Raw genomic sequence first — 11,438 nt, 5'->3', positions numbered from 1 at the left:
CCAGAAATCGAAGCAGGTCTCTGCCGCCAAGAGGAAGGGACACTTGTTCACCAAGGATCGTACAGACCAGACGTGTCAGCGAATTTCTCTCTTTTGAACATTGGGCGACATTTGTGAAATGTAAACTTTAAGGCAACTTAGCCGAGCATTCAAAGACACCGTCTTGTATTAGAACGAGTAATTGCGGTCAGAGTTATAGAGATATTCTATTTGAGTGATAAGCCAATTAGTCACTAATTTTATTTGCCATATATTACTTTGTAACATTTTGAGAGTAATGGGTAAACAAAGGAACTTCTTTCGTACAAGAATAGGCTGTACGGGAAATGTTACTAGCAGGAGCCATTAAGAAATAACAGTAGTGGTAGAGTCAATGGATGGATTATTCCACAGGTCATTGACAACTAGTAGGACAACAAACTTGCTGCAGAGGGATTATCGCCGGCCGCAGTCCAGTGTGTAAATAACTTTCACTGAGGGAGCGAGGGCCACACTCACACAATCGTCTCGCAGGAATGTCCAGAGAAGCGGGCGTGGTGTTAAAAAAAGAAATAAAAGTGAATCTTTTATATGTGTTTTCAGTCAGTGTATATAATTATTAGTATTTAAGCCGCTGAAGTTGCAAGAAAAGTGTCGTGTGCCCAAGGAAATTGATACCATGGAGGTATACATCAATTTTGTGAAGATGTGCCTTATGTATTGCAACATGTTCTAACTTCAACCAGATGGATGCCCCTGTGGGGTGAAGCTTAATGGCAGAATGTGAGTAACAAAAATCTCATGTAATCTTTCACTGATTGTACTATTTCCTTAGGCGTTACGCGAGCTGCTAAGTAGATGTTTAGGTATTGTAATTTCATATTTTTGGTGTAGCACAGAGGAGAGGTAAAAATGCTGATTTATGCACGTAGTTTGTGTTTAATTTCAATTATCTTTTTCTTATTATTATTATTAATTTTTTTGTCGATGTTATTGTCGGATTGGACCGAATTAGTTTAAATGCTTAGGCCTACATTTGAACTAGATTTGAGGTCAATATTATGCTTATTGGCAGTGGCAGAGTATGATATTTGATTCGCTAGTCACCAGACGGAAGTTTTCTTTGACATTAAAGTAGACTCATTTTTTTGTTATGGTTATTTTGCAACCATCTTAATTAGTTGATTCTAAATTTCTCCTGAATGTTGATTACATGGACAGGAGGAATATGATTTGCTTAGTTAACTGTTCAGATTTGATTTGGAGAATGTAATTGAATTTTATTGTAGTCTGATAGAGGCATTAATTTGGGAAGTGATCATTGGAAGATTAATCGTGGTGAATCTAGGCCCACGCGTCAAAATATGCTATGTCATTAGGCCCAGACGACAGTATATGTGTGTTAAGATAATTATGTGATGATGGATAAGCCACTACGGGCAATTATCTCAGTATGTGAGAAATGAGGGAATGATAATGAGGCGATGAGCCGGATAAATATAATGGTCAGCCGAGGAGCTGAGAGTTAGTAGTCAAGCCATTGAGCTTAATACACGGAGCGATATGCAAGCTCTGACAGCTTGATATCACAATGTGCATATATGTGCCGGCAATGTGAAGCCGAGGTATGAAAATGAGCGGGAGGACCAGATGCCCCGTGAAGTGAAAATGCATTTGTAATATCTATTATCACGACGAATTAATAAATGTGGCGACATGGCATAGCATATTGTACTAGATAAGTATAGGTAAAGATAGCAGGTTAAGTCTGCAATAGTACTCATGAGGATAGTTAAATCCCATTTTATATGCCAACATCGCATTATAATAAGTGTTTTGAACTTTGGTTTTAAATAGGAGTTTGTGAACCTCATTTTTCGTAATGTTGTTGTGAGTTGATTTTGAGTTGATTTAATTTTAATTACTCCTTGTTTTTTTTTTTTTGTAGTGAATAGAGTAGGGGAGCCATGAAACTGATAATTGGACATGGTGAATCAATATTCTTAACCAGAGAGTTGAAATTGCAGGACTCTGGGCAAGATAACATGTTTGTCGGTGACGATGCAATCTACATCATATTATGTTAAATTCATTTACGATTATGAGTGCGTGCATGAATAAGCAGCGGTATAGGAAATGTAAATATCACGTGGACTCGTACGTTGATCATCTCTCAACCCTGACGAGTATATTTTATTGATGTGTAAGTTAGATTATTCTCTGTGACTACAAGGTAATATTATTAGTTTACGTAATTTTAAGTCCATTAGTGTGATAGGTGATTTGTTCACTCATTTGTTAATAGTACGGCAGTTCGTGTAACGTAAGTACAGGATGTGTTAGGTTCGTGTTATTACGTCACGGAGCACGACACAACAGATTTGTAGGACTTACTGAACGAATGTTTGTCGTAAATTAAATTGTATTTTATTAGGAAGCGATGTAATTGATTTTGATGATTAATTGCCATAAGTTGGTTCTGACAGTAATACTGGCCTTGATGCATGAATTTGCATATTTTTGAGTGTGTTAAAAGACGAGGTTTTATCTTTTTAAAGTTCAGTAAGATCCAGGGTTTAGAAATTAAATTTGCAGAGTTCATAAGTATGATTACGTCACGCTGCACAGCGGTTTATTTGTGTTACATCTATCCTCAGGTTTTCAATGAGTGTATTTAATGTTAAATAATTGACATAGAGTTTGGAGATTGTACTCCTAGGAATGTTGGAATGTTCTAGATTACATGCAAGCTTAACTATAATGCATTACACGTTAGTAGAGTTCTTGTTTATGACACTATGATATCTATCGTAAACACACCATATTATATCGATCTAGTTGAATCAGTAAATGACATTTTATTGGGATATTATTGTTAAACGCACTATTTTGGTGTACTTGAGGTTGCATTTTGGTCAACGACTCACTTCACTTATATTTGTTGACAATTTTATTTGGATCATTTTTAATTAATTATTCTATTAATCAATTAATTTATTGATCACATTCAGATTAGTCATGATTAATTGCAGGTATTCTTATATTGCATCTTCAACGGTGACACTAAACTTGATTGAGCTTTGGTTCAAGCCTTGTGCATACTTACTAAATTCTTGCTTTGTCAATAAAGTTTATTTATTACATAATCAGTCCGTGTCAGGGTGGTTATTTTAGACTATTTACTGGTAATCCTTAGTTAGGCAACCCCTATGCACCAACCCACAGGCGACCTGGAACTGAGCACACCCGAGAAAGAATCTCTACGATGCGGTAAGTATATTTTTTCTAGCAGCCGGAGACAGCATATATCAAGAGGAACCGCAGCTCTACCGACAAAAGGGTGCAGTACCTAACTTAAGGCCACGGCCGCTTCCTTCTCTCTTCCTTGTCTATCCCTTCCAAACTTCCCATCCACCCACAAGGCCCCTGTTCAGCATAGCAGGTGAGGCCGCCTGACCGAGATACTGGTCATCCTCCCCAGTTGAATCCCCAAAGCAGAGGCTGAAGCTCCAGGACACTGCCCTTGAAGCGGTAGAGGGTGGATCCCTCGCTGATTCCGAGGGAAAAACCAACCCTGGAAGGTAATCAGATTAAGAAGAAGACGAAAAAGAAGTGTCCTTCCAGGCTGAGTGGCTCGCACGTTTGAGTTGCATGCCTTCTGACCCGAACTTGGTAGGTTCAGTCCGGTGGTATCTGAAGGTGTTCAGATACGTCAACCTCGTGTCGGTAGATTTTCTGGTCCGTGAATGAACTCCTGCGCGACTAAATTCCGGCATCTCGGCGTCTCCGAAAACTATCAAAAATAGTTTGTGGGACGTAAAACAATAAAATAACTATTGCAGTTTCGTTATAATGACACTCATGCATGCGTGCACTACGCACGCACAAGCAGCGATACAGATATTTTTTATGGGGACGATGGGATAGGAAAGGGATAGGAGTAGGAAGGAAGAGGCCATGGCCTTAATTAGGGGTACAGCCTCAGCTTTTGCTTGGTGTTAAAACGGGAAACCACGAAAAACTATCTTCAGGGCTGCCGATAGTGGGGTTTGAACGCACTATCTCTCGAATGCAAGCTCACAGCAGCGCGACCCTAACCGCACGGCCAAGTTGCTCGATCATTTTGTAACTACCCTCCCCCACCCAATCGATCAATCCTGGCATCCTGGCTACGCTACTGATAAAAGTACAGGGGTGTCATTTGAAATTTCAGTGGGATGGTGGCTGGCGGAGAGGAGGTGAAACCTGAAATGCAATTAACTTGGTTTAAAACTCAATCCTCAGTATCCAAAATAAAGCAAAAGCAAGTCAAAATTAAATAAATAGGTTTTTTTTTTTTTTTTTTTACAATCTGCTTTACCTCACATCGACACAGATAGCTTATGGCAACAACGGGACAGCAAAATGCAAGGAGTGGGAAGGAAGGGGGCATGGCTATAATTAAGGTACAGCCCCAGCATTTACCTGGTGGGAAAGTGGGAAGCCACGGAAAGCCGTCTTCAAGGCTGCCGACAGTTAGATTCGAACCCACTAACTCCCGAATGCAGGTTCACAGTTTCGCGACCCTAATCGCACGGCCAACTCGCCCGGTAAAAAAAGGATATTGTTTAGGGTGCGAAGTTTTGAAATGTAAACCCGGTATGTGATGGTAATATTTTGCCTGGCAATGCAAGTTGGGGTTTTGTCAGTGATTACAAGCGACTTCCGAGCCAGAAGTTGAGGCAGCTGTAGTTATGTCAATGAATTCCTTTACGCGTAATTCCAGTTCTACAAGGCCTGTCCTGCACTGAATGGTTGACTGTGAAATAAGAACCAGCTGTTAGCATGAATAAGAGGATTATAAAAAGACGTCACCATCTGTAAAATGAAACTCATGTGGTCACCGGTACGTATTCAGCAACTGGGCTACTGCACCTTCCGGATTAATTTGAATATCTCCTTGACATTTATAAACGGTTGTACATTCTCACGTAAATAGAAATTGAACAGTAATAAGACTCGTAAATACGCCAAAATATACTTATATAGGGAACAGCAAGGAATGTCTACAGAGCTTAAGTAAACTGCATGCCTTCAGATATTTACTCACAAATGAAACTCGATTCGTTTCAAGTAGACCTACGTAAAATATTATTTTTTATGTTTTATTTTTACTATTTGTTTTATCTTGTTCCTACACAAAGATATTACGGCGACGATGGGTTAAGAAAGAGGAAGGAGTAGAAAGAAAACGACGGTCGCGGATTTCTTCCCACCCTCTTCCTTGTCTATCCATTTCAGTCTTTCCCATCCCTCCCACAAGGCCCCTGTTCAGCATAGCAGGTGAGGCCACCTGAGCGAGGTACTGGTCCTTCTCCCCAATTCTATCCTCCGACCCAAAGTCTCACGATTCAGGACACTGCCCTTGATGGGGTAGAGGTGGAATCCCTCGCTGAGTCCGAGGGAAAAACCAACCCTGCTGGGTTAACGAATTCAGAAAGAAAGAAAGGTCCGCCTATGTGGCGTAGTGGTTAGTGTGATTAGCTGCCACCCCCGGAGGCCCGGGTTTGATTTTCAGTTCTGCCACGAAATTTGAAAAGTTGTACGACCGCTGGAACGGGGTCCATTCGGTCTCGGCAGGTCAACTGAGTAGAGGTGGGTTCGATTCCCACCTCAACAATCCTCGAAGTGGTTTTCCGTAGTTTCCCACTTCTCCTTAAGGCAAATGCCAGGTTGCAACCTAACTTAAGGCCACGGCCGCTTCCTTCACTCTTCTTTATCTATCCCTTCCATTCTTCCATCCCTCCCACTAGGCCCCTGTTCAGCATCGCAGGTGAGGCCGCCTGGGCGATGTACTGGCCCTCCTTCCCAGTTGTATCCCCCGACCCAAAGTCCGACGCTCCAGGACCCTGCACTTGAGGCGGTGAAAGAAATATTAAAATAGCATAACCTAATTAAACCATGGTCACTTCTTATCCCGAGGTCATCTTAAGAACACTACTACTCGGTGAGACATAAAAACAACAGGAAATAAAACAGCGACTAATGCAAGTTCAGCCTCAATATTCCTCGTTCAGAAAATCTATTATCAGCTAAGAAGCAAAATAATCGACCGTGACAGGATTCGAACCTGCAATCTCCGGATCCGAAGTCCGACGCCTTATCCCTTAGGCCACACGGTCTCTGCATAGCACTCAATGATATTCTCGGTTGAGAGGTTGAAACGGTTTCTTCTCAAGTTTTCTTTTATAGACTGATTCTTAAACAGTTCCATTCCAAAATATATTTTGTTGTCATCAACTAATAAATTTTATGCCCATGAAATGCTCTATACCCCTCCTTGATCTCACAAATTCTGAGAAATAAATTGTTACCCCAAAATACCACGAGAGTCTGAAATTACTATAATTCACTTTTTTGTAGAGTCCCCTTACGTTTTACGTTTGACTTTCTTTCTTTCTTTCTTTCTTTCTTAATCTCTTACCCTTGAGGTTAGGTTTTACCCTCGGACTCAGCGAGGGATCCCACCTCTACGGCCTCAAGGGCAGTGTCCTCGAGTGTGAGACTTTGGGCCTGGGGATACAACCGGGAGGAAGGACCAGTACCTGCCTGCTATGCTGAACAGGGTCTTGGTGGGGGATGGGAAGATTGGAAGGGATAGACAAGTATGAGGGAACGAAGCGGCCGTGGCCTTAAGTTAGGTTCCATCCCGGCATTTGCCTGAAGGGGAAGCCTTGTTGGCATCTAACATACGCACCAGCTGGCCTGCTGACAGCAGAAGGAGAAGCGCGGAAAAGGGCATTCAATTACTGGGCACCGACGTGAACACTTCCGTAGCAACTAGCGAACTGAACGTTCCTTCCCTCTCACTCACGCTGCAGCGTGCGATTTGAATCTCATACAGGTCGTTTTTTTTTTTTTGCTAGTTGCTTTACGTCGCACCGACACGGATAGGTCTTATGGCGACGATGGGACAGGGAAGGGCTAGGAGTGGGAAGGAAGCGGCCGTGGCCTTAATTAAGGTACAACCCCAGCATTTGCCTGGTGTGAAAATGGGAAACCACGGAAAACCATTTTCAGGGCTGCCGACAGTGGGGTTCGAACCTACTATCTCCCGAATACTGGACACTGGCCGCACTTAAGCGACTGCAGCTATCGAGCTCGGTAGCATACAGGTCGTAGAGGTAGGTTAAAATAGAACAAGAGTGAAGACTCCTTCCTTATGAAACTGCTGTAAATCATGATATAGTTTTAAGGCAACGGTTGAAATCACTAGACCAGATATTTTAGAGGTGTAGAAGAACTAAGGTGAGTAATAGAAGGAAGCCTTCGTGCATGAACTTATTGCACCTACTATGCATTTCACTTTATTCTTTTGAACGGGATAATAGCCTTTCCTCCAAAGCCTAGAGAGATATTTCAGAATTGTATTTATGAATGTTAATGCAGTCGCTGAAACAGAATAGGGGGCCGATGACCTTCGATGTTAGGCCCCTTAAAACAACAAGCATCATCATCATCAGCGAAACAGCATAGGTATCGGTGTTTCATTTAACAGAACAGCAATAGTTGCATGACTGTATCTTCTCATTGCCCGGCTCCATGGCCAAATTATAGCGTGCTGGCCTTTGGCCCAAAGGGTTCCGGGTTCGATTCCTGACCGGGTCGGACTTTTAACCTTCATGGGTTAATTCCAGAGGTTCGGGGGCTGGGGGTGTTTGCCGTCCTCAGCATTAGAATTCATAATAGGTAGGGCCCCATTCTATCAGACGCGTGGGTCGCCCGTAGACGCAGTCAACATGTACATGTACAAAACATGTACCAGGCCTATCTGAAGGTCACACGACATCATTAATCCTCGGTCATCAATTCCTTTCACGTATTACTAGGATCTGAACTCAGCGTCCAGCAGTACTTATACAGTATACTTACATTTTCAGCATTCAGTTTTCTAGTTAATGAACTAAGGCCGCCATGACGTTCTAATTTCATTGTACTGTAAGATATTTCTTCAATAATAATAATAATAAAATAATAATAATAATAATAATAATAATAATAATAATAATAATAATAATAATGTATGAAAATTTTCTCTTTATTTTTGCCAAGCTGGTTATGTCTGAGTCTGGTGGTGAATTTAACAGTAGTATAAATCTCCGAGCCTCCATTGTTCCCATCCAAAGTCTTCTCCGACCTAATTTGTCAGCTACATCTCGCGTGCTAAATTCCTCTTCAAGATTAGCAGTGGTAATACTGAGTAGCTGTTAATCAAACCTGGTAGCTTTTCTGGGCGGTTAAAGGCAGTTCCCCTCGTTCGGAGGTGTCGTGGATGGATGGGGCACATCTAACTTTCCCCTCCGCAGTACCAAAGTCTCATCATAATCATTAATCATATTTTGAATCAAAATCACACCCCCTTATATAATGAATGGATAAACGCGAGTGAGGGCTGTCTTAGGAATTAGATGAGATTTCATTCCAAAGAGGGATTACACACTTAAAACTTGAACTTTTACAAACCACTTAAGATGTAAGGGACGTCTTGAAGAGCGGCGTGCAAGGAGGGAGGATTATACCCCGACAGTATACGAGACAGGAAATTACCCAATGGACATTGATATCTATGAAAGAAGAGCCCTCTTAACAACATGATAAACAAGGTATTTTAGACATTTAAGTTAACACCCTTCAAAGTATATTTGTCCTCGTATCGTTTTCCTCTTCCGTTTTATTTTTCTTCTGCATTTACTTTATCAGCATCTTTGTGTTCACCCCGTTATTCACTTGTATTTTCCGGCTCTGAAACTTTAAACAAAAGACACCAATTACTTCTAATGTACCGGTACTAACTTATATTTAAAAGGACTTAAATTCATGATGAAAACTAAATTGACTGAACTGCTTATCATAGCACGTAATTCCACGGCCGACTGAATGTGCTGAGTAATGGAAGGCGCGCATGTTTATTCAGGAGTGAGTCAAATGGGTTCATCTAGCACATTAGATCATTCCCACCTGCTTATCCACACAAATACAGTATATAGTATGGTGTAGGACTGGTACAGTTCATTGTACAGTCGAAACCATTTATTGCGACATCGCTTTTAACAACATATTGGATATAACGGCGAAATCTAACGGTCCCGTCTAAATCCTATATAAACACTGTATTTAAAAAAACTCGCTTAGTACGACATCGCATATAACGACATATCGTATAAAGCGACATATTTTGATCACATTTTCGGAGTAATGTATTGGCTATAACGTACAATGCTGATTTTTGTTTGTTATGAATTTGTGGATTGCTGACAACGATGCAACGTTTATTATTGTAGATTTCAGATCACTCTCTCTGTTAACTAGTCAAGGCAAGCATCGCTGTGGAGACATCGCAAAGTAATTAAATTTGTTTAATGTTGTAGACAAGTCACACTTAGTATTGCGATTAAAAAATTGGGAAGCAAACGTCAGCATTGCGAAGGATTTGTGTGTATCACACTGAATGATTTCTACGATTTCGAAGGTCAGGGAGAAAATTCAGTCTCTTTTCACTCGTCTGTAACGACCTTCGATTGACGGTCCCTTCGGTGTCGCTATAACAGATTTCGATTGTATTTATTTCATTCATTATTTCTGGTCCCATGATTTGGCCAAAGAGTCCGTACATTTTGAGTTGTGTCTGTCTGTCTGTTAGGTCATCAGCCCAGAGGCTGGTTGGATCCTCAAATAGCATCACCAAAGGCTATGCATTTATAGGGAAACCACAAAAACCAATGGCAGTACCAAAATGAGGCGTACTAGGCAGATGAGGAGTGAGGTTGTTTGCCATTGCTTTCCTCACTGGGCCAGACAGTGCTATTGTAGCACAACTAACCCTATGAGCAACACCTTTCATGACACTCAGACACACTGGTTGTGCTCTGAATGTCATTAATCCGCACCACCCATACCGCAGCAGCTTCCATATTGTCACAGCCATAGATGAGACTGGGACTTCAGTGGAAGCTACACTTTACTCTGGCCTGTGCCAAGAGATGGATGCAAAAGTACTGTATCCATCAAGAAATGACAGCAGGCAGACATTTTGAGTTAGATTCAGAAATCCATCCCTACCACCCATTATTAGGAGAAAAGGAGTCAAAAGCCCGTACAGTTGGCAAAACTGTATCCTATGGGTCAAAATTAAGGCATCTAGACATCGTCTTCATACCGAATGCGTGTATGAAGCAGAAATGTTGGACATTATTGTAAATGGTTGGCTCGAAGATATCAGAAAGGCAGAAAGAATAATGCTTGGAAAAATGATGGCTCAGTGATAAAAGATGTGGGGAGGAGACTCAGACCTAACAAAGAATTGTACACCAGAAGGAGTGACTGAACTAATGAGGAAGAAAATGGTACAGTTCTATGGACACCTGATGAGGATAGACAGGAACTGACGGAAAGAATCTTAGAACTCTTCAGTAAGAGGAAGATAGAACGGAAATTATTGCGAACAAGGACCGATTTCGACAACTAGTCAAGGAATTCAGAGGTTTCCAGGACATACTGAAAGGAGATCCTACACAGAAGAAGGGAGTAGGATAAAATATGAAAAAATATTGGCAGAGGGTTAAGGAAGGAAAGGTGAGAAATAATGTAAAAACTGTCAAGCGTAGTACACTGATGCCAAAACGATAATAATAATAATAATAATAATAATAATAATAATAATAATAATAATAATAATAATAATAATAATAATAATAACAGTAAATGTCTGCACTCACCTGATCTGCGAGTTTCACTGGGATTAACCCCCTGCCTGCGAGCCGGCGAGCTAAAACTTGTAGGCGTTTTACTACCGGGTACAAAGTAGGTGAATCCCCTACCTCAAGGGTCACACACAGAACAGGCCAGTTCATTAAACGGTCTTCCTTCATAGCATAAATATAAATGCTACTCTCTCAAAATAAGAGATAAGTACCCTTTCCCCACGCATTACAAATTTATGAAACCATGATCTCGTCCTAACATCAAATCAAATAACATGTTTTCCTCATGCGACTGCTAGCTCCTGACAAGAAAAACGGAATAACTCAGAGACGGACTGGAATACAATTTTTTTTTAAAATGTAAAATGGATAAAACGCTAAATTCCGCTATAATAAATCTAGAATTCCGCCAAAAAATCCGCTGTCCGCTAAATGGTATATTTCTCCGCCGACAGTCTTCTAATTCCGCCAAATTTAGCGGAAAATCCGCTAAGTTGGCAACACTGTTCTCGTATTTCGAATTTACGCGCTAAATGATTGTATTATTATTATTATTATTATTATTATTATTATTATTATTATTATTATTATTATTATTATTATTTAAATATAGCGTAGCCTTAAATATACCAAATACTACCTTATGTTTCTTATCCCGTAACCTACGATTGCTTGATTAAGAATATTAGGAAGAGAGTAACGATTTTTATTCGGACGTAC

General features: G+C 40.8%; 1 non-coding gene across 1 annotated transcript; it reads right to left on the bottom strand.

Moving 5' to 3' along the window:
* Nucleotides 1–6,067: 6,067 nt before the first annotated feature.
* Nucleotides 6,068–6,140, bottom strand: TRNAR-UCG (transfer RNA arginine (anticodon UCG)). The gene has a single exon. It is a non-coding gene; the product is annotated as a tRNA-Arg (tRNA).
* Between the last annotated feature and the right edge of the window lie 5,298 nt (nt 6,141–11,438).

The sequence above is a fragment of the Anabrus simplex genome, chromosome 8, assembly GCF_040414725.1.
Source record: "Anabrus simplex isolate iqAnaSimp1 chromosome 8, ASM4041472v1, whole genome shotgun sequence".
Lineage (NCBI taxonomy): Eukaryota > Metazoa > Arthropoda > Insecta > Orthoptera > Tettigoniidae > Anabrus > Anabrus simplex.
Note: the sequence above shows the minus strand (reverse complement) of the source record. Positions and strands in the feature narration are given on the sequence as shown.